This window comes from Camelus dromedarius, chromosome X (genome assembly GCF_036321535.1).
Source record: "Camelus dromedarius isolate mCamDro1 chromosome X, mCamDro1.pat, whole genome shotgun sequence".
In the NCBI taxonomy this organism is placed as follows: Eukaryota; Metazoa; Chordata; class Mammalia; order Artiodactyla; family Camelidae; genus Camelus; species Camelus dromedarius.
In genome coordinates this window covers 55,840,856-55,865,564 of record NC_087472.1, presented here as the reverse complement: position 1 = coordinate 55,865,564, position 24,709 = coordinate 55,840,856, and the positions used below count along the sequence as shown (strand labels likewise).

The window sequence follows — 24,709 nt, the reverse complement described above, 5'->3', positions numbered from 1 at the left end:
CACCCATGGGAGGAAAAAGCAGGTGGCATACATTCCAGGAGTGTTCATCTACATGAGCTTTTCTGGAGGCTAACATCCTGATTACATCATTAGCACCAAGACCTAGCCTCACCCAACAGCCTATAGGGAAGCCTCAGGCCAAACAACATACTGGGTGGGAACATAGCCCCACCCATCATCAGACTTCCTAAGCTACAAATGCCTCTAGACACAGCCCTACCCACCAGAGGTCCAGGACCAAGCTTCATCCAGCAGTGGGCAGACACTGACTCCTCCTGCCAGGAAACCTGCATAAGCCTCTAGTCCAGCCTCATCCACCAGGGGCAGATGATACTAGAAATAAGAAAAAAACAATCCTGGGTGGGGGGGAGATATAGCTCAGTGATAGAGTGCATGCTTAGCATGCATGAGGTCCTGGGTTCAATCCCCAGTACCTCCACTAAAACAAATAAGTAAATAAAGGAACATAATTACCCCAACCAAAACCAAACAAACAAAAAATAATAAACAAATAAATTAAAGAAAAAAGAAAACAACAACCCCAAAGCCTGTGGAAGGAATCCACAAACGCATAGAAAGATAGATAATATAAGGTGGCAAAGGAATATCTCCCAGGACAAGGCACAAGATAAAATCCCAGAAGAAGAAATAAGTGATGAGGAGATGGGCAATTTATCTGAGAAAGAGTTTAAAGTAGTGATGGCCAAGATGTTCAGAGAACTCAAGAGGAGTATAGATGCACAGAGTGAAGTTTTTAGCAAAGAGTTGGCAAATATAAAGTATACCCAAACAGAGTTGAAGGATAAAATCACTGAAATGAATAACACACTAGAAGGACGCAAGAATAGAATAAATGAGGCAGAAAAATGGATCAGAGAGCTAGAAGACAGATGAGTGGAAACCACTACCGCAGAACAGAAAAAGAATAAAGAATGAAAAGAAATGAAAATAGTTTAAGAGAACCCTAGGACAACATGAAGCACACTAATATTCACATTATAGGGGTCCCAGAAAGAGGACAGAGAGAGAGAAAGGACCTGAGAAAATTTTTGGAGAGATAATAACTAAAAGCTTCCCCAACTGGGCAAAGAAACAATCACCCAAGTCCAAGAAGTGCAGAGAGTACCACACAGAATTAACCTAAAGAGGAACACACCAATGCACAGTCATCAAATTGACAACAATTAAGAAAATATTAAAATTAGCAAGAGAAAAGCAACAAATAACATACAAGGGAATTCCCATAAGGTTATCAGCTGAGTTTTCAGCAGAAACTCTACAGGCCAGAAGGGAGTGGCAAGATATATTTAAAGTGATGCAAGGGGGAAACTTACAACCAAGAATACTCTATCCAGCAAGGCTCTCATTCAGACTTGATGGAGAAATCAAAAGCTTCACAGATAAACAAAAGCTAGAAGATTTCAGCACCACGAAACCAGCTTTACAACAAATGTTAAAGAACCTTCTCTAGTCATCAAACCATAAGAAAAGAAAACAAAAAGAAGAAAGGAAAAAAAAAAAAGAAGACCTACAAAAGATTGCTTTGGCAGTTCGGAGTTTTTTTATGGCTCCATATAAATTTTGGAATTGTTTTTTCTAGTTCTGTGAAAAATATTGTATTTTGACAGGAGTTGCAAGATCTGTAGATTGCTTTGGGTAGTGGGGCCATTTTGATAATGTTGATTCTTCCAATCCAAGAGCACAAGAAATCTTTCCATTTCTTTGTGTCATTTCGGTTTTTTGAGTATAGGTAACCTCCTTGGTTAAGTTTATTTCTAGGTATTTCGATGTTTCTGATGTAATGGAAATGTTTATGCTGGTTATAAAATTCTAGTTTTTGAAGTGAAAAAAAAAGTGAATGAAGGGCTGCAAATGGCAAAATATCCTTCTTTCTTATGGGTGAGTTGTATTCCATCATATATATATATATTCCATATCTTGACAATTATAAATAATGCTGCTGTTAATAGCATGCTGTATGTATCTTTTTGAATTAATTATTATTTTGTGGTTGGCTTAGCTATTCCTTTGATAACTATGCAGGTTTAAAAAGCTAAAGCTCTAAAAGTTCTTAGAAACAATGAACAGTACATATGTAAATTAGAAAATATATGTGCAGTAAAAAAATAGCAATGAGCTATCAAGCCATGAAAGATATGGAAGAAACTTAAAAGACATGTTATTAAATGAAAGAAGCCAGTCTGAAAAGGCTATAAACTGTACGATTCCATCCAAATGCCATTCTGGAAAAGGCACAGCTACAGAAACAATAAATAGATTGTGGTTCCCAGGGCTTTGGGGAGAAGGAGGGAGGGAGGAATGAATAGATGGAGCACAAGGGATTTTTAGGGCAATGAAATTATTCTGTATGATACTATAGTGGTGGCTACATGTCACTATGCATTTGTCAAAACCCATAGAATGTACAACATCAAGAGTGAACCCTAATGCAAACTATGGACTTTCGTTGATAATAATGTGTCCACGTTGGTTCATCAATTGTACCAGATATGCCACACTGATGAGGGATGTTGAGGGGAGGGGAGTATATACATGTGGGTGGGGAGGGCTATATGTGAACTCTGTATTTTCTGCTCAATTCTGCTGTGAACCTGAAACTGCTCTAAAAAAATAAAATGTATTAAAAAAAAACCCAGAAAATTTTTTCTACCAGTAAAGGTAGAACTAGATTAAGCTTAATTTGTTAGAAAGATATAAAATTTTCTTCCCTACAGATACTGAAAAAAGGAATAGAAATCTCTCTGTTTAGAATTATTTATATGGCCCTACCTGGATGACTTTTAAGCTCATCTTCCAAACCAAAGTTTCAGTGCCAGTTCTGTATTTATGGGAAAGGGATAATGTCTCCACCTACTGAATATGTTTCCTTGTAACCACACATTAGCTCTTAATAATATGATTAGTGATTAAGTTTAAGAGTTTAAATTATTCCTTGCCATGCACAGTGTGGTCCAGAGATCAGAAATATGAGATTCATCTGGGATCTTGTCAGAAATGCAGATTCTCAAGCACCACCCCAGACCTACTGAATCAGAATGTGCATGTTAACAAGATCTCCAGAGGATTCTTATGCACATTAAATTTTGAGAAGTAATAGGTTAAGCAATTATCTACATTGAGGAAGCTCTGGAAAGGCTCTCCTATCTTCAAATATTAACTTCTCTTAGGTGACACAATGATCAGAATGTAATCATTAAATATTCTTTGGATTTCTCTTCTTGTGATATTTTGCAAAAGAATAAGAGTAAAAAATACTATAATTTTACATGTGTGTAGTTGCTTACCATTTCCAAAGCACTTTCACTTGATGATGGGTACTCCATTAAACCAATGCACTCTAATCATTCTACCAATAAATATGAAGGTAAGTTAATACTGTATTGCTTTTGCCTAAGGTCATTAAAAACTCTAAGGATACTATGGTGGCAATCATTTTGCAATATGTAAGTTTATCAAATCAACATTTTGTACATCTTACACTTACACAATGTTATATGTCAGTTAATTTCAATAAAGCTAGAAAAAACCTCCAAGAAAAATATATAGGTACGGTGAAGTCCAAATAAATTACGAGTGCAAAACAGACATTAGATATAAGAGTTTTGAGGTAAAAGATAATATAGTAAGGATATATTTCTAAGCATGAAAATATAGAAAGGTTCATAGAATCCCAGAAAGAATCTTCATCATTGGGTAGATTTAATTCTTATGTCTAAAATAACATTCATTTTGATTGTTGAACTTACAAAAAAAAGAGGCTCTGGAAGCTACATATGGGTTTGTTGAAAACAGTAAACAACTTGAGTTAGAATTAGCCTAAGAAGCAGGGAGGGTATAGGTCAGTGGTAGAGAGCATGCTTAGCACACAAAGGGTCCTGGATTCAATCGCCCTACCTCCATCAAAAAAAAAAAAAAAAAGAACTAGCCTAAGAAAATGCGGATACACAATGCAAAAATGAGAACAGTGTAGAGGATCTATCAACTTGGGAACTATAAAAACAAGTTTGTAGATGTGTCTGGACACTGACTGCTATAAAGATTTGTCTGCAGATTAAGAAGGTGATATTGGCCCAATAATGTCACTTACTGTAATCATCTTTGACCTTACTGTACTGTACCTCCAGGAGGAATGTTAGCCCATTATAGGTGACCTATTGCATGCTAAAGCATTTAGGAGGAATTGGGATAAAGCTATTGTGGATTATGGTGACTCTAAGTCCAGTCCTAACAATTTTTTAGTTTCTGAATAAAGTTCTCAATGGACTCTTTCTAAATTGAAAATCAATAAAGTTACACTGACAGGGGTTCTAACTGGGGGAACTGTTTCCCAAGATGAGAGAGGTTAACAAGCATTTAGTGAAAACCTACAACTTTTAGGCTCACTGCCACAGGTGCTCTGAGGGCTACAAACACAGCTTAAGGTATAGTGCCTACCTTAATGGAGTTTGCAATCTAATTAGGAGATAACATATATTTGTGTAACAGATAATTAAAATGCTAGTCAAATGTGTGATGTGGACAGTAAATGCTAACTTAATTAGAGAAGAGAAAAATGGTCAGAAGCCAAGTAATGCTAAGGTGTGGCAATTAATATGACCAAGGCTTGAGGCTTGACTCGACATCTTGGGGACTATAACCCTGTTTCTTGACCTCTAAACCTCAGGTTTCCATTCTGTAAAATCAGATAATTATAATAGCTTCTTCTAGGCTGTTTTAAAGATTAGGTGAAATAATGTATAGATGGCCTTAGCATGATGGTTGGCCCATAAATGTTAGCTAAGAAATTCACCTTTCCTCATGACTGAAGGACCGGAGGCAGAAAGAGCAATAGGTGTCTGAGGATGGACTTACTGAAGAGGAGCAGCTAGAAAAAGAGGCCATAAACTTCATCCACTTCACCATCTGCTAAAGGTTATCCTTAAAGGGAGACCTGGGATGTTTCCCCCAAAGGTTGGTGCTCAGCTTTGACAGTACTTCAAGCTTTGTAGAGTACTAAAAGACAGATTTCATTTCATTGCTTACCATCCCCTGACATGCCCAATCTAATCTCTACAATCTAAACTACCTGTGGATGTCCAAGGCCCAAGCCTTAAGCTTTTTGGGGCCAAGAAGATTTGGGGTCAGTGAGATGGAATGATGAAAGGAAAGGGGGAGAGAACCTCAAGTAGCAAAACCAGTTTCCTCGCTATCCCCTGCAGGACACTACCCCCTTGTGGCTATTTAATGAACCACAACACCTTTCCCTCCCACAGTCCTGTCCTGATATGCAGCCTTAGTGTTAACTGAGAGATCATGGTGAGACACTGCATTCATTTCCTGTGATTGCTGTAACAGATTACTACAAAGATGATGACTTAAAGAAAAATGTATTCTTTCACAGTTATGGAGGCCAGAAGTCCAAAATCAAGGTGTGGTCCTGGCCATGATCCCTCCAGAAACTCTAGGGGAGAATCTGTTCTTTGTGTTTTCCAGCTTCCAGTGGTTACTGGCCTCTGTTTCTGAACTTGTGGCTGCATTGCTCCAATCTCTGCCTCCCTCTTCACATGGTCTTCTTCCTCTTCTGCATGTCTGATCTTCCTTTGCTTCTCTCTTATAAGCACACTTGTAATGGCATTTAGGGGCCACTTGGAAAATTGAAGATTTTCTCCTCATTTTAAGATGCTTAATTCAAGAGACATCTGCAAAGACTCTTTTCCAAATTGGGTAACACACACAAGTTCCAGGGATTTGATGTGGATTTGGGGATCATTTTTTGGCTTAACAAACTTATTTTTAAAAAATTATCTTTCAATTTCATTATTGATAATTAATATACAAGATCAATCTGCTGGCCAGGGCAGGCTGAGAGGTCAGGCTGCAGGATATTGAGTTTTGAATTTGGATGTGGGGATGGACCAGGGACAGAAAAGGTCTAGAGAGTCAACTTTTCTAGGGAAGGCTGGCTTTGGTGGGGCAACTCAGTGAAAGACCCTGGGTGGTCAGGAAGCAGCACAGAGGACTCTGGGCACAAGATGTGAAGGAGAGAGTATAGCAAGGGAAAGAAAGGGGGTGGTGAGCCAAGACTTAACTCCTGTTTGCTTTTAATAAACTGAGTATTAGTGTTCCTCACCTTCCAAGCCCTCTTTATGTATGAGGAAATGGGCACTCCCAAACATTGCTGGTGAGACTGGTGGAGTTGGTAAAATCTTTTTGCAGAACAGTTCTACATATACATCATATACTTCTATCCAGTCAGTCTACCTCTAGGAATCTATTTTAAGGAAATCATCAGAATTCAGGAAGATTTATGCACATGGACATTCCTGACATCCTTTAAAAAAAATGATACTCGAGTGTTGAAAACAACTTAGATGTCTACCTTTAGAGAGTAATAGTTGAGTGATTTATGGTTCATCTGTATGACGGAATATTTTATAGTCATAAAACGTATGTTTATAAAAAGTGTACCATGACATGAAAAATACTTTTATATGAGATGTTAAGTAAAATACGTAGGAATTATAAATAAGCACATACTTTACACAAATATTAATTCTAAGTTGATCCAAGATTTTTTGAAATATGTATATATGACCTCTTTATATGCATAAATACATGTTGAACTCTCAGAAACTGTACATATATATTTAGATGGCATAATAGCCTCTTAAAAAGCATAAATATCATATCATTTCTTTTATCTTTATATTTACCTAGCTCAATAAAATCTTGATCGCTGAAGCTAAATATTTTCCCCTCTATGTTTAGCTCAACTTTTGTTCCCAAGCAGTTAGGCTTAAAGATTTATAGATATACGAGTCTGTGATATGTGCTGAATTACTACAGGAACTGCAGCTATAAACTGAACAAATGTGGGTGAATGGCCTTGGCCCTAATGGCTGTAAGGGACTTTGACAGAATCCGATACAGTGGCAGCACTGCCATTGATTCTGGAGCTCATGATACTTGGATTTTAGTTCTGATACAGATGAAACCTCTTGACAGAACATTCTGCCCATTAATCTAAAGTACTGAAAGTCAGAATATGAAAACGAATATATGTATATTCATGTATGACTGAAGCATTGTGTTGTACACCAGAAATTGACACAACATTGTAAACTGACTATACTTCAATAAATTTTTTTTAAATTAAAAAAAATAAAGTACTGAAAGTCAATTCATGCTGGAACTTTCATTAAAGGTCAATATAGAAAAATGCTCTTATACTGATATTTAAATATATATGATAATATTTCTTTGGTTTTGAACATAATGTAACATTGTGTTGCATAGTTGTTGGATTTTATCTATGTTTTTGTGACTTGCAGATGAAAATAATTCCAAGAAAGCACCTTATTAAAGCTATTTAAAAATCCTTGGTACATTTTCAGAAGTTACTATATAAATGGATTAAAGATTTAAATATAAAACAAATGAGAAAATACAGCCAGCTATATTTGGAGGGGGTTGGGAAAGGCCTTTCTAAGCATAAGACAAATCAGAAATAATAAAAGAAAAGATATAAAGTGTAAAATTTCTATATGTTAAAACAACAACCCATCATAAATCAAAATTAAAAGACAAAAATGAATGAGGAAAAACACGTGCAACATATGACTGAAATAATTAATAAATAAGGACCTCCTATCAGTCAATAATAAAAAGATGAATGCCACAACAGAAGAAGGGACAAAGGAATTTGACAATGCTCCTAATAGTTGAGACTCAATTCATGGATGGTTTTCTTCAAGGATGGCTCCTGAAACACAAAGAGCCTAGATTTTCATATACAAAGGCATAGCTGTCCCTTTACAAGAGGCAGAAGGGAAAAATTAACTTTATAATCCTTTAGCTACCCTTGAGAAACAGAAAGCATAAACTAGTATCGCTGTAGATTAACCTGCCACATTAGCAAATATTACCTCTATAATCAAAATATCAGAGTATATTCAGATACATATAAGACATAATAAAACAAATGAAAGAGAAGCAAGGGCTTGAACCCTTGGACATTATGTAGTGACCTGGTTCCCTTCAAGGACCCTGCTAGTATTGCAGTGACTGCACTGGAGCAGCCAAATGCTGCTGGGAAAGTCTCTCCACAGGGCAACTTGGCACCAATATAAATTCTTGGTCACTAAGCTCAATTGGCCCTTATCTCTGTGCAGCAATCGTACCCTATTTCTTTGGTCAACTCATGCTTCAATACCCTACAAACCCTTTTAACTTTTCTCAAATCTCTAATCTTGCTATTTCTCCCATTGTTGTTCTGATTGGATGACCTTTTTATTTCACAGAATGGATATCAAATGAGCATTCTCTCAACTTTTTTCTGCTATGAAACATACAATTCTATCCCCATTCTGACTTCCCTTGGTCTTGTTAAAACATAGGAGGTAGCTGCCCCTTGTCTACTGAGCATGTATTATCTCACTCAATAAATACTTGTTGAATGAATCAATCAGGAAGCTACTCGGACCTGGGAGTACAGTGAAAATTTTCTCTGCAATCTTGGTGAATTCTTCTAGGTCCTCACTTACTCTGTGTTTATCCCAGTAAATCTAAGAGAAGGCATAAGTACTACCCAACTGTCACTAGACTGTGAGTTCCTATAGGGCAGAGACTGCATTTAATTTATCTTAGCAACTTCCCAGTTCTGCAGTGTGCTCAGTGTTTGTTCAAACAAGATGCATAAAAGAATGGATTACCATGTGACCTGTCTTTTGCCGCCCCTGCTAAATTCATATAGCTTAGGAAGCTAGTTACACCAGGATGAAATCAGAAGACAAATCTTTCATCCTTTCTCATTTCAACAAGGAGCACAAGGCCTGTTCTGCTGCTGCATGAGTGATTAGAACCAAGGCCACAAGCCAGAGCAAGACCATCTCCCTGCTTCCTTTTACAGAGGACAAAACACACACATACACCCCACCCCTCTACAATGCTAAGGGGGAAGGTGATTGTAGAGGATGTTGAGAAAGTGTAGCAGGGAAAGTACACTGCCCTCCCACCTCTTCCTGAAAGATCAGGATATGGGCATTGAAAAATAGGAGATGAGAAGGCAGAAGGACATACTCATTTATTGCTAGGAAAACAATCATATGCTTACTATTTCTCCAACACACAATGTACTTTCTGAAAGACAGGCCTCCGCTGCCTCTAGAATGAAGGTAGACTATAAATACATATTTTTAATTAGAAAGAAAAATAAACTACCATAGTACAAAAATTGAGCAGAAGGTGTGAAAAGTTTAGTGAAAAAAACAAATACAATTGGCCCAAAAACATATTAAAATGTTTCAACTCTAATATTTCTATAAATTAAAGTTAAAATAATAATGAGATTCCATTTTTTGACTAAACAGATTGGCAAAGATGAAAAGAATAATTTCCAGTGGTTGGTAAGGATTTGGATAAAACTGTTATTCTTATGCATACCTCTCAAGGGTGTTAGTGATAAACCTTCCCTTTCTAGAAGGCAGTTTGACACTAAGGAAAGACTTAATTAACATTTTACATATCCTTCAATCTTATTCATAAGACAAATACAAATTAAATCTACAAGGAGATACCATTTTTATCTTGCTGATGAAAAAAGATTAAGAAAAGAGTGATAATACTTTGCATTAATGGGGAAATGAAGACTCATACATTGTTGATAACAGTGTAAATTGGTAGGACTTCTTTGGAGGGCAATTTGCAATATGTAGCCATAATTTAAACCCAAATTCTTTGATTCAGAACAGGTATATCCTACAGATATACTCCCTCTTCCTTGCTAAGATATTTATATATGGGTTATTCACTACAGTATTATTTTTCAGTAGGGTAAGATTGGAAACAAATGTCCTTCAGTATGGGAGTGATTGAATACATTTTGATACATCCAAATAATGCAGTCATTGAGGAAAATAAGGCTTCACCACTAACTCAGCTTTGTGGATCCCCAAGGGAGCCTATTTGTGGACTTCTGGCACTGACCCCTAGTTTCCTTTTCTGGCTTTTCTGTCACATGTGAAAGGCTCCTTCATATTATCCATACTACACAAATAACTTCATTTACACACACATGTATATAAAATGTTGGGTATATTTTTTTGTACTACTTTTTTGAAAATGCAAAATTCTGACCACTTGAAATTAACTGTATTACCAAGATGAAGGAGGCATGCTAATAGTTCTTTTTATTTTATTTTATTGTGCTAAAATATACATAACATAAAGTGTACTATTTAAACCATTTTAAGTGTACAATTCAGTGGTATTAAGTACATTCACATTATTGTGTGACTATCACCACTACCTATCTTCAAAACTTTCTCGTTATCCCAAACTAACTCTGTACTTATTAAAGAGCGAATTCCCATTCCCCCTCTTCCCAGTCCATAGTAACCACTGTTTTAATTCCTATCCTATGAATTTGACTACCCTAGGTACTTCATGTAAATAGAATCATAATATTTGCCCTTTTGTTTCTGGTTTATTTCTCTTAGCATAACATCTTCAAGGTTCATTATTCATTTTTAGCATAGAAAATAAAAGAAAAATAAGACATGGGAATCTTTCCAAGATATTTTGAATGAAGAAAAGTCAACCATGTATATATTATGCTATCATTTATGTGAAAAAAAAGGAGGGACTTGGAAGGCATGGAGTAAGAAGGAGGCTTATTTTTCACTGTATATCCTTTTGTATGATCTGAATTTTGATCAACCTATGTATGTATGTATTTTCCATTAAATATTTTTTAATGCCCATACTCTTTGACATAGAATTTTGGACTGCCAGAAATTAATAGTAAGGAAATTACTGGACAAATTCTTCAAGATAACCAAAACCATTTCCTGAAGCATTATATGTAACAGTGGAAACTGGGAAACCAAAATAACATTTACCAATAGGACAATGATAAAATAAATTATGATATGTATATAAAATGGCAAGCTATGCAAGCCTCATAAATGACACTATAAATTTATGTATTTATTGAAATGAAAAAAGTCAGCTCTGTGGAGCTCTAGGTGCAACTCCCATGTCCAGTGCCCTCCACAGGCATTTCTTGTTGACTGTGGTGTGCAGTGTTCTCTTGCAGCTTAGGCAGACTGTCTCCCTTCAATTTCAGCAGATTTTATACCTAGGTAAAGGTGGAAATACATCAGAATAAGCAATAGTGATTGAGTTAACCAAGCACTTCCAGACATTAAACAAGGACAAATATATGAAATAAATAACTGCAACATTAACATTTTTATAAGCAGGCTACAGTAGGCCTATGACTGATGGGAGTGTGAGGAAAAAATGAGGAAGGGGGTGGGAGTTTAAGGAGGGTTAGAGATGGTGGAAAAGTGAGAATTTCAGAAGTACTTGAAAATAAAGGAAAGGGGTATGATAGGAAAGCCCTGGGTCAAGGGAGGACGCCTTCTAAGATGATTCCTAATTTGAATAACCAGGGAAAGGTAGAGTAAGGCTGTCATTAAATTTTACCCCAGGTTGGAGCATGGTCACAAGTCTGAATGGAGACTAATGCCTGTTTGTTCTCAACATAAACATAAATGTTTTCAGATTGAACTTTAAGGCTCGTTTGCTGAGAAGTAGATGCCTGAGGGATGCCCCACACAACTAGTATGGTTGGCAATCGGCTGATGAACCTCTTAGTTGCTTAAGTGAACAAGTTCTGTCCACTTGGCCCTCCTTCAATGAGTGCCACACCAAATGTAAACAACACTTCCTTGTTTTTGTTTGTTTTCTTGGTGCTGCCTCAACCAAATGATTAACTTAACTGCTTACTTATGGGTAATCATTTTAATTTTCATAATACAGTTGCATTTTTCTTAAATATATTCTATAAATCCAATTGCTACCTGATTTGAAAGTAAACGAATGGGTTTAAATTACAAAAGGATTGATCCTGAACCACTGGTTGAGGGAAGCTGTCCTATATTAGTTTCTGCTGACTTTCTATTGCTATAGAAAAATTTATGTGATGCTTGTTCAGAGTCTGGAGTTGGGCCAAAATGGAACAGAATGAATCTCTCAAGCCTCTTTCAGATGAAGGTGGAAGAGAATTCTATGATGGCTTGGATACAGCTGGAATGCTTCTTTCAAGTTAGTTCTCCAGTGACTTGTGCTTTCAGCAACATGAAGAGAAGTACTGGAGGAAGCAGAAATCCCCACCATGCAGAGGGTCAGAGTGAGAGCAAAGACTGCACAGGAATAAAATAGTATTTGCTTTAGCTGACAAATTGAAAGAGTCCAATCATCTCCCTCTCAAATAAAAATCCATACTGCTTTAGTTGTTTCCATCTCTTTATATTTGAAATAAAAGTGAAACTTTAAAAACATAGCTTTTTGTGAATAGTTTGAATTTTTTAAATTAATAGAATGAGTTTATATTTAGACTTCTTCCCAAGCACTTTTGCATTTGTACAATGGGGAATGAATATACCTCATAATTTGGATGGATAAATCAGATAACATTTGTGGTACGGGCTAAAATGTGTCCCTCCGTAATTCATACATTGAAGCCCTAACTCTCAGTACCTCAGAAAGCCTGTGCAGAAAGACCATGGGAGGACACAGTGAGAAGACAGTGGTTTACAAGCCAAGGAGAGGCCTCAGAAGAAACCTTGATCTGAAACTTCTAGCCTCCAGAACTGTCAGACAATAAGTTGTGTTGCTTAAGCCACCCAGACTGTGATATTTTCTTTTGGCCGCCCTAGCAAACTAATGCAACATGTAAAACATTTAGCATGATGTTTGTACCATACCATATTAAGTCTCACTAATTGTCTCCAATTCAATAAGAGCTCCTGATATGGAAAATTATCTGTGCCAGCTTGGCTCCTTCATGTCACATGCAAGTCTTGTTAAAATTTAAAGTTTTCTGAACTTTAAGTGTGCTTTTATTTACTGAACAGAGGGCATGATTTTAATCTCTAATCTAGAAAGAACTGACTTGGTATATGGACTAGCAGAAACATAATTTATGAAATCCCCTCACTTGCAAATATTACCTACAGTTTGATCTTTTCCGACAATACTATTTTGCCTTATGAATTGTCTATGATGAAAAAATTTTGCTCATTGTATAAAATTTGGAAAATAAACAAAATTAAAAAAATAATTGCTAACAGAAATATCCAGAAATGACATCTAACATTTTATTTCCTTCCATTCTTTTCCTATGCAAAAAATTTAACATAGTTGAAACCATACAATCATGTATGCTTCTTTTTACATTTAATTTTGTATTAGAAGCATTTCCCTGTGTTATGCAAATGTTATATAAAAATAATTTTCATCAGTATAAGATTTCATCACATGGCTGTACCATAATTTGTTTAACCTCTCTAATTTTGAGCATTTGATTTCTCTGTTATAAATAGGGCTGTGATGAACATCTCTGTGAAAATGTTTTTGCCTTTTTCTCTTTATTTTTTCTGATTACAAAGTAATAGATGTTTATTGTAAAATATTCAAACATTATAGAAATGCATAATTTAGCACAGCATCTTTAAAACAAGTGGGTTGGGAAGTCAATATGCTTGGAAGCAACTGGCATTTTGATGTTTTACTCTTTATTATAAAAAATATGTGACAAAGAAAAGTAGTGAAAATAGTATCATGAATTATCATCACCTGTTTTTTTTTTCTTGGTTTCTATTCACTTTTTAAAATTTACATGGACTAAAATTCACTCCTTTTGGTGTATTACTACATGAGTTTAGATAAATACATATAGTTATATAACCACCTCCACAATCAGGTGACATTCTATTACCATTCCGAAGAAAAACCTCCCTCATTCTACTCCTCTGTAGCCAACCCTTTCCCCACCCCAACTCCTGGAAAGCATTCATCTGCATTTGATTCCATTTTTTCCCCTTTTCCAGAATGTCATACAAATGGAATCATCAGGGCCAGGACTAACGTGAAGCAAGTGATGTGCCTATGGAGCAAAATGTAAGGAGCCACCCACTCTCAGGTCTGACCCTGCAGCTGCACAACCCTGAGCACCAACCTTGTCTCATCCTACTCCTCGCCCTGGGAATCACATAGTATATAGCATTTTTAGTGTGGCTTCTTAATGACTTAATGTAATGCATTAGTGGGTCACCCAGGCTTTTGCTTTTAAGAATGGTCTATTCCTTTCTACTGCTGAGTATTATTCCATTGTAACCTACTTTTTAAAATTCACTAGTCAGTTCACAGACATTTAGGTTCTTTCCACTTTTTGGCTTTTATGAATAAAGCTGCTATGAACATTCTTGTGCAAGTCTTTATGTGGATGTATGTTCTCATTTATCTTGAGTATATGCCTAGGAGTAAGAGTGTTGGGTCATATGGTAAGTGTATACTTAACTTTGTGAGAAACGGCCAAGGTGTTTTCCATAGTGGCTGTGCCATTTGGTACTCCTGCCAGCAATATATGAGTTTCAATGGCTCTGTATCCTCACCAGAGCTTGATATTGCCAGCTTTTAAAAAAGTCATGCAGTAAGTGTGTCTATCACCTGGATTTAACAATGGTTAACATTTGTTAACCATCTATTTGAAGTATTTTTTCTATTTTTCTGTTTCTTTTATATACATATATATCTTAAAACATAGTTACTTTTCATTTTTTAATGATACAAATAATATATTTTTTATTTAAGAAGAATATTTGAGGTATTTTAAAGTAGGTTATCATGTCATGCCTTAAAAAACTTCAGTGTTTATAAGGATATTTCCCTACATAACCATAATATCATTATTACACCTAACAAAGAATTAACAATAGTTCCTTAATATCACCTAAAATCCAGTTATATTCAAATTTTCTCAGTTGTCGCTAAATGTCTTTAATGCACTCAGCATGAAAATATAAACTAGGATAAAAATGTTAGTGTGTTGCATAGTGAAAGGGTAAGCAGGTAAGCACTGCATCTTGAAAATTTGCTTTGTGTGTGCATATACTGGATTGTAAAAACTTTTTTTTTTACTGCAAGACATGGTCAAAAATTTGAAGATATTTGATGTCACAGGTGAAAGTATTGATAAAGTCAGAAACAAAAGCAAGATGTTCAATGGCACTATTTCTTGTCAACACTTTCCTGGGGGTCCCAGTCAATGAGAAGGAAAGAAAAATGTATAAATATTACAAAAGAAGAGACAAAACAAACTGTCCTTGTTTGCAGACAATATGATTTCTTTTCAGAAAATCTTAGAGAATGTATATAGCCAAAAAGCATTATTATTTTTTTGTAAAGTAATCACAAAAATTTAATTCACACTTGTTCAACTGTTTACATCCACATCTAAATCTTCTTCCACGTATAATTGATAGTTATCTATAGATTGGTGAGTGGTCAGGGTTGTATGGTTCTGTTCAACCTTACATGAAAATGAGAGACAGTATGTTTTTAGATATAATGCTCTAGCATTGTTTATTTCTCATTGTGTATTTTGTTTGTTTTCCTGTCATACTTTTCCCCATCCATTTTTGAACCTTTTGACTGAAGTATGCAAACAGAAAAATGCATAAGCCTAATGAAATTTCATAAACTGAACACACACAAGTGATGAGCAGTTAATCAGCAAAGAGAACACTGTTAGCACCTCAAAGCTCCCTTGTGTTCTTTTCAGTCACTACTCTCCCTTGTCCCCCAAATAATTAAAACAAATTTAACAAGAGATTTAAAGTACTGCCTATAAGTTAAATTATTGTAAACAACCATACTTTGACCATATTTGCTATAAAGCAAATAATCTTTTGTAATGCATGTAATTTGTTGTCTGTTACCACCTGAACTTTGATATATATTTGGTTTTGTTAAAGCCGAGCACATTTTAAAATATATTCAAATACCAGCCAAACTGGTATTACTTTTGATTTGATAGCTTGAATTATCTATGACACTGTTCACCTTCATTGGTGAAAGTAGCTAAATTATCTCTGTATATATAACATATTGTCCTTTATGCTTAATGATAACATGGCTAATAGAGAGAAAAATGTGGTTGATGGTTCACTGTATGACCAATCATCATTTTAGTGCTATGCATATGTGAACATTATCCTTCAGTTTATAACTGTAACAGTACAATTTGCTGGAAGTTGTGGATTTGTTGCTTCACCTTATGTCTATGCCAATGTCTGCTCAAACTTGCCTTGCTTCAAACTTTTCTTAAAAATTTTTTTGCCATCTTTTTTCATTTGCTTTAATTCCAGTCTTTGATCATGAGCTATTTGGGTGCCCTAAGGTCACTGGGGCCTTATGCATGTCCTAGGATTGACCTCTTGTATAGTTCTCCAAAACCAAATTTAATTATTTGCAGTGAGAAATATCACTGCCATGGTGAGTAGATACCATAAAACTGCAATTCTCAAAACCTATTGTGCATTAGATTCACCTGTTTGATAAAATTTTATAGCTCCTTTCATTTGCATTATATTTTTGTATCATGTGGTGTTTCATCTACTATATAATCTAGTAAATCTTAATGGGGCTCAGACTTCTGTGTGGAAAGCTACATGAAACTAGATTGGATTTTTGTTGTGGTCCCTCCATTTCCCTGTCTAGCCTAACATTTCCCAAGCACTCATGTTTCATCTCCTCCCCGCAACCCCTATTATTGTGGCTCACCCAAGCCTGTTATCTTCTGTTAGTGTTCATTGCGCTATTCCTTTTAGGTTTCTTTTCAGAGTGGAAATAATAATTTCTTTTTCTCATTTTTTCAGAACCCTACATGACTGGCTAATTCATAATAAGGTGTTACTGGGTGGTAATTGCTTAATATCATAACTCTCCAACTCCCTGTTTAGCCAAGGCTTTCCAGACTTTTATCCAAGCACTGCCTTAAATGGTTGTGATTAAGTACTTGGAAGGTTCAATACATGGTGTAAATCTGAGCAGGGTGGCCCCTTAGCCCACCCTGAAGCCATTTGAAGATCCTTATCGATTCTCTCTATTCATACAGCTGACTTTGTATATGACCAAGTGGCTAAATGACTCAGTGAAAATTCGTTGCTTGCTGAGATCTCATTGTTGATGATCTTCTCTGCCATTTTCTTATTTGGCTTAACGTGACTGCTCATGAAACCATATGTGATTACCAGAAGAGGGACAGGAAGAAGTCTCTGCCATAGAGAATGCTGAACACATCACCCTCTCTGTGAGTTCTACTGTGGTTTCATGGTGTCTGGATTCTTCAGCCAATTTGCAGCACAAAGACACACCAGTTTAATTGATTTTCTTTTCCATAGGTTCACTGGTGGCATGCTGGTATTCACTGAGTATATAGGTAGCAGGACTGAGTGATGGCTTTGGCTTCTGAGTAAAGGAAAATCTTGAGCTTTCCTGATGTAGCTGATGGATGATCTTGTTTCCCTGACCCTGATTTTTAATTTTAAATTTATTTTATTTATTTGTTTGTCTAGAATAGGTAATACATTCACATAGTTCAAAAATAAAAATAATAATAAAGCTTACATTTAGAACTCCCATACCCATTTCTGTCCCCATCTACCCTATTCTTTCCACCCTCATAAGTAACCATTTTACTAGTTTCTTATATATCATTTCAGTGTTTCTTACCCAAAAGGTGGCATATTACTATACACTATTCTGCATCTTGCTTTCCTCACCTAAGTACATCCTTAAGATATATCAGTACTTACAGAGCTTCCTTATTTTTTCTTATAATTTCATATAGTATAGCATTCAATTATATGCTATAGCTTTAAAAATCTAACCCCCTATTGATAGACACTTCAGTTTTTTCCTGTCTTTTGCTATTATAAACAATGAGAAAATGTACATACATTATCCATAAAGTACAGGTATGTCTTATTGTGAATAAATTTGCAGAAATGTAACTGTTGGCTCAAAGGGTAAACTCATTAGATCCTTGTTCCACCTAGAGCTTAACCTGCTATATGGTGTGAGGAAGAGACTGAACTTTACCTTTTTCTATAGTATAGCTACCTGGTTGTCTCAATGCCACTCATTTAAAAAATAAAGTCTGTCCTTACCGCAAATCAACTGATTTGATTTTGTGCTAATTTTTTACATATATATGGTTCTATGGTGGACTTTCTCTTTTGTCCCATTGGTCTGTCTACTCATGTTCCAGTGACTCAGTGTGTCCTTTTTTTAATTTTCCAAGTTTAGCTCAGCATGGTTTATTAGGGAGATGCAGGTACCATAACAAGGAGACCTAACATCATACACAAGTAGTTTAACAAGACAGAAGTTGGTTTCTATTTTATGTTAACAGTATAGAGGTAAGTGGTACAGGGCTGGTAAGGAAGCTCTGCCATGTCTGAGTCCAAGGTGGCTGCTCCAGCTTTTGCCAACCCCTAGCCAACAGGAGGTGGAAAAGGGCAAGAGGAGAGCATGAACTTTCCTTTTTAGGGTTACAATGTGGAAACGGCTCACATCCATTACCAGAACTTCATCAGCTGGCCACTCCAAGCTGCAAGGGAGACCAGGAAATGTAGTCTCTTGCTGGATAGCCATCTGCCTGGCTAAAACTTAGGAGTTCTATTAGTAAACAGGGGGAAATGGTTTCTCCTACAGTAGTGGCCTGATGGCTAAGGACTCCTATGTTGAAGGTATAGGGGCATAGTAACCTAAAGAATGGCATAAATTCTTCCCTCCAGGGAACTAGTACAAAGATGTCTATGGTTCATATAGGCTTTACCTCCCTACCTTTGCAAGTTAATTTTGGTGTTTTTTTCCCCCCTTAGAATCATATTTACTGTTTGTTAGAGCTCCTCTCTCTCTCTTCCACCCCCCTGTATGTGTTCTCATATGTGGGTTTTTTTGTTTTTTGTTTTTGCTCATTCTTTTCTCATTGCTTTACTCACATGTCCTTGGCGATATCAATCTTTTACTGAGGCAACCCTTGGGGCTTGTTAATTAACTGGCAAAAAGAGGCCTCCCAGAGAACAGAAATAAGAACCTGTTTATTCTGAACTTTCTACATCCCCTTCCTTTGTATCGCACCTGAATGTGATAAAGAATGGCTAGCTTAAATGGCCCAAATAAGTGATTCTTTTACATTTGCAGAAGATGAAGTTTGCATATGAAATGAGATCTGGGTTATAGATACTGCAAAGCGAAAGGATAGGGACAAAACCAAAAAGGAAAGATCCTAAAGCCTTAGGGAGACCATATTCCCTAAAATGGGAAACTTTAGAGAGTGAAAAGAGGCACTAAAGTAATTCAGTATATATGAAATATTTACCTACTGTTGACAAATAGCTTTATTATATTGGCAGAGTATAAAACAGTTCTATTAAAAACTAATCTCAAAAATAAAATCCTTCCTGAAGATAAAAACAACATATATCACTGCACATCAATGCAAAAAACACATATTACGTTGATTACCTGAACATTACTTTAATCAGTTTTTAGCCACACCTATTTCTAACACCATATTACCAGTATTTTTCTGAAAATGTATTTTTTTCAATATGGTCTTAATGTTTTAAATTTTTTCATAAAATTGCCTGTAATCTGTTTCACAGTTGCATTTTATGGTTGATACATTTGAAATTGTAGACATTTTCAATTGATTCTTCTCTATAGATCACAATGTTTTTAATTGAGAAAATAATCTCCACAGAAGAAAGAAATTTTACTAAATGGAAGACATTCTCAATACTAATCTTTTTTTTAGAAATGTACATACATTTCAGCTCAAATATATTCACAGCTTCTGTCTTTTTGCCTCCATTCAGAGTACCTCTCCTTGACTAATGTTATTTGAGATAAAACTTGTCCAATAAGTTATCTCTATTTTTAATTCCTTTGACTGTCTTGACAAACTTACATACTGAAAAATTTTAGGATGTCTCAATTTCATTCTATTATGGAGCAGAATATCAATTTACCTAATTAAAAATAGAATCCCCATCAAAAGATTTTCCCTACAAGTTGAGATATCTCTAAGTACTGTTACATAATTTCAAAATCAAATGTACACCATGAAGGCTTTCTCAGTCTCTAACCTTCCTTGACTCTTTCTACAAGTGTATGTAGTAGCTCTTGGTGTTATAGGTTGGTATATTAGTTTTCTATTGCTGTGTAACAAATTTAACAGCTTAAAGCAACACTCATTAATTATCACAGTCTCTGTAAGTCAGGAATCTGGGCACATTTTGGCTGGGTAATCTGCTCAAAGTTCACCAGGCTACAATCTAGGTATTAGCCAGGGTGACAGTCTCATCAGAGGTTCAACTAAGGAAAGATCCACTTTGCTCAGAAGTGATGCAGATGCACAGACTTAATCTCCTTACAATTTTGAGACTGAAGTTCTTGTCTTTTGCTGGCTTTTTACCAAGGTCCTCTCTCAGGTCCTAGAGACCACTCATAGTTCTTTGCCATGGGACCCTCTCCATAGTCCCTTTCATAACATGGCAGTTTCCTTCAAAGACAGCAAGGGAGTCTTTCTAGTGCACACTAGCAAGAGGGAGTCTTATATCTACATTGTAATTTCATCATAGGAGTGACATCCCATCAGCTTCACCATATTCCATTGGTTAGAAGCAAGTCACAGGCCCCACTCATTCAAGGGGAGAGATTATACAAAGACGTGAATACCAGAGGGTGAAGATCATGGGAGCCACCTTAGAATTCTTCCCAAGGTTCCCTGGGAAACAAACTCTGAGTTTGAGATTTGTCTGTAGGTGGATTACTGGGGTTGCCTTGGGGAACAACACCTGTAAAGGAGTGAGGAAATCAGGACTGGGTAGGGAGGGAGAAGCTGCAATAGAGGCCTCAACCAATGTCACAGACAATCTGAACCTGAGATGTTTCTTCAGAAATGTCCTGGGACAAGGCAAAGAAACTAGGCCTTCATTGAGCAATCACTGCACGTGGAATGCTCCTGAGAAGGGGGCATGACTTTAGGCAAGGCAGCTCCCTTCAACACAGAAAATTTCTGAGGAAAGACTCAGTTGTGAGCTGTCAGTAAGCAATATTCCTAGCAGCTAGGAATGAGTGCCTCAGTTCTGGGGGGACGGCAGGTGGGGCGGAATCTTGCGTGACATGCCACATCGCCACTACACTTGGTTAACTACAAAATCTCCTTAATCAGTACATATATTTCCCAAGTACTATGAACAAAATTTAGTTGAGTTTATAACAACAAAAGTACTCCAAGGGTTCGAAATTGTACTGGCAGGTAGGTCAACAAGAGAGGGCTACTCAGCAAAAGTGGTGGTATTGATCTATAATGTTAAGGGTGGGTGAAGGTGATAGAGTTTGGTGGATGAGAACTATTTCATATCTTTTAATAGCATGCAAAAGATCATGGGGGTCCAGGTTAAGACATTAAATCCCCAAAGCCAAAGATACATTTCAGTAAAATGGAATAAAAGCAAGAGCAGGATGAACTTTAATAGGGAAAAAAATCTAAAATCCTGTCTCTAAAGTTTAAAAATTATTGTATAAATGAATGAAAGAGTTGCTATGTCTAAACAGCAGCTCATGTGAAAAATATCTGAGGGGTTTAATTTGCCACAGGTTTACCTCTATCGCATGACTGAGAAAAATGATAATGCAATCTTAAGCTGAGTTAATAGAAGTCTAGGTTACTATAAATAACAGTTTTAGCATAGCCTATGCTAACTAGACCTCAGCTGTGCCCAGTTCAAGGCACAGTATATTATAACTCATATACAGAAAAGTGCCTGAATCACAAATACACACCTCAGTGAATTTTCACAAAGTGAACACACCCATATAACTGCTAGAGTGACCAACTGTCCAGTTTCCCTAGGAGTGTCCTGGTTTTAGCACTGAAAGACTTGCATCCTGGGAAATCCCTCTGTTCTGGATAAACTAGATGATTGGTTACCCTAACCCACCCAGATTAAGGAATAGAACATTATCAGCACCCTAGAAGCCTTTCTATGGATTGTCACTCACTACCCACTCCTCCTCCCCAAAGGAAGCCACTATCCTAACTTCTAACACCAGAGATTATTTTGAGGTGCTGTATTTTAATATAGGCCCTACATAAAGGGCAGAGGTTAAATCCTCATGGCTCATGGGCTGAATTCAGCTGGCAGACGTTCTGTTTGAGTCATGCAATACCAGCCTTAGAGCTTTTTCTTTTTTTCACGTACTTTATTTGGGGGACAGTGCTATGAGTTTTAACACATGTATAGATTCATGTAACCCTTTCCACATTCAGGATACAGAATAGTTCGATTGCCACAAAAACCTTCCTATACACGAGAAATTGATACAACATTGTAAACTGACATATATACTCCAGTAAAAAAAAAATCTTCCTTGGTATCTCGTTTGTAGTTACATATTCCCCGGGCTCCTAGTCCTTGGCAACCAATGATCTGATCTCCATCTCTCTAGTTTTGCCTTTTCCAGAATGTCCTACATTTGGAATCTTACACACTATGTAATTCTTTTTTTAAATAACTCTTAAGTGTGCCTTTTTTCATTCAGCGTGATACCCTTGAGGTCAATGCAAGTGGTTGCTTGTATCAATAGTTCATCCCTTTGTATTGCTGAGCAGTATTTCATTGTATGAACATATTTCAGTTTTCTTATCCATTCAAGGACTTCTGGGTTGTTTCCAATTTTTAGCAATTATGAATAGAGCTGCTATAAACATGTGTGTACAGGTTTTTGTATGAAAATAAATCTTCATTTCTCGAGGGTGAATACCTAGAAGTGAGATTGTTGGGTCATATGGTAAGTATAGGTTTAATTTTATAAGAAACTGCCAAGCTGTTTTCCAGACTGGCTGTATCATTTTTGCATTTCTACTGGCAATTCAGGAGAATTCTAGTGGCCCTGCATCTTTGTCAACACTTGGTTTTATTATTTTTATATTTATTTTAGTCATCTTAATAGGTATAAAGTTGCATCTCATTGTGGTTTAAATTTGCATTTCCCTAATGGCAAACGATGCCGAACATTTTATCATGTGTTTGTCACCTGTATATGCTCTTTAGGGAAGTGTCTAAGTCCTTTGCCCATTTAAAAAAAATTGAGTTTGCTTTCTTACCATCGAGTTTTGAGAGTTCTTTATATATTTTGTATACAAGGCAACAATGACTGCAACAAATGGCTTCTCATTGCTCTTCGGATAAAAATCACATCTTTGTCATGGTTATAAGCCCAAGGATCTAGTCTGTCCTTACCTTGCCTCATCAGTGTAATTTTAGACCTCTCTTCCTTCCACTCAATTTTCCAGCCAACACTGGACTTTTTGCATTGACTCAGGCTCTTTCCCATTTAAGATCTTTGCATCTCTGATGCTGCTTCAGATCTGTAGTGGATAAAGCTTCCTGATCTATTTGAGCTTCAATGTTCTCATCTGTAAAATAGAGATTATAATAGTTACCTACTTCACAAAACTATAGTGAGGAGGAAATGAGTCATGTATGTTCAGCCCTTAGCACAGTGTCTGGCAAACAGTAAGTGCTCAATAATTGGGAAGTAGTGTTAAATTTAGGCTGTCAGATTGTATGCTTGTTTTGCTTTCCTTGCTGACGCATTGCTATTCTATCTTATCCAGAAGGAATTGCTTCCCACTACCACAATAACCCAGATGTAGTGAAATAAGAGCTAAATATATGCAGAACTGATCATGGAGGAGCCAAGAAGGTCTACCTGGGCCTCAAATGCAGACTCAGCTGGAAGTAAGTCCATGGAGATTTCCCAAATATACCCTGACAGGATTGAAAGAGACTAATGTTTATCTTATAACTTTGAACTTGTATCTCATTATCAGACACATTTGTGTCTCAATACCAATACACTATGAATTAATACTTCCTGTATCTTATCTGGACTGGAGTGCCATGTGGGACATTTTTATGTTTGTGACTCAAATTACTTCATTCTAGCCAAGCATGCTGGACGTCGATTGCCTAGCTCTGAGCAATGGCATGTGTATAGTTAAGTATATGGACTCTACTACATCTTGATTGCCTAGGTTTGAATCGCCACTTAACAAGATCTGAAACCCTAAGCAAGTCACTAATCCTCTTTGTGCATCAGTTACTTCATCTGTAAAATGATGATGAGTTTTGTAAGCATTAATTAATATATGAAAAATGCTCTATGTATCTGTCATTAGCATTGTGTCGTAACCAGCTGTGTGTCGTAACCAGCATTGTGTCGTAACCAATTACATTGTATTTTTTATTACAAAAAAGGTGAGGAGAGAAGGGGGAACCAGAGCCTTTCCAGCTTCTTAGAGGTCTCAATTCTTAAAAGCCACTTAGCAGTCTTACGTAGAATTCCATTTTGGGGAACCAGGAAAACAGACGTTTCCAAAAGAGGGTGCAATTTGCACCTATCCTGATAGGGCTGCCGGGAATTCCATTGGGTGCGGGGTGGCGCTTTTCCCCAGGCCACTGCGGGTTTGCGCGGCGCTGCAGCTGCTCTGGGCGCGGCGGCAGGGACCCGGGGGTGGCCTCGGGTTCCTGATTCGCCCCACATTCGCCCCCAATTTGCCCCACGGCGCCACCCCGCCACCCCGCCACCCCGCTCCCTCCCGTCCCCCGCCCCGACCTGCGGGCTCGGCGGCCCCACCCCTCGCTCCCACCTCTAGTCTCGAAGGTACCCAGCGGCTCTCTGCGTGCCGGACGTGACAAATGGAAGCCGCACGTCCCACCAGTGCCCTTGCAGACAGACAGCGCCTCGGAGCAATAACAACGCTCAGGCGCCTTTGGATGGC

The 24,709-nt window shown here is 36.9% G+C and overlaps 2 long non-coding RNA genes across 2 annotated transcripts in view; one reads left to right on the top strand and one right to left on the bottom strand.

The window, feature by feature from the left end:
- LOC116150892 (uncharacterized) overlaps window positions 1-14,252 on the top strand; it is a 35,290-nt gene extending 21,038 nt beyond the window's left edge. Inside the window, exon 4 of the long non-coding RNA XR_010379467.1 lies at window positions 13,896-14,252. This is a non-coding gene — a long non-coding RNA (uncharacterized LOC116150892). The remainder of the gene's footprint in view (window positions 1-13,895) is intronic.
- On the bottom strand, window positions 10,206-24,700 carry LOC135320218 (uncharacterized). Its single transcript, XR_010379465.1, has 3 exons — window positions 24,578-24,700; window positions 23,166-23,341; window positions 10,206-11,137 (listed from the first exon to the last, which is right to left on the bottom strand). It is a non-coding gene; the product is annotated as an uncharacterized LOC135320218 (long non-coding RNA).
- Window positions 24,701-24,709: the final 9 nt, after the last annotated feature.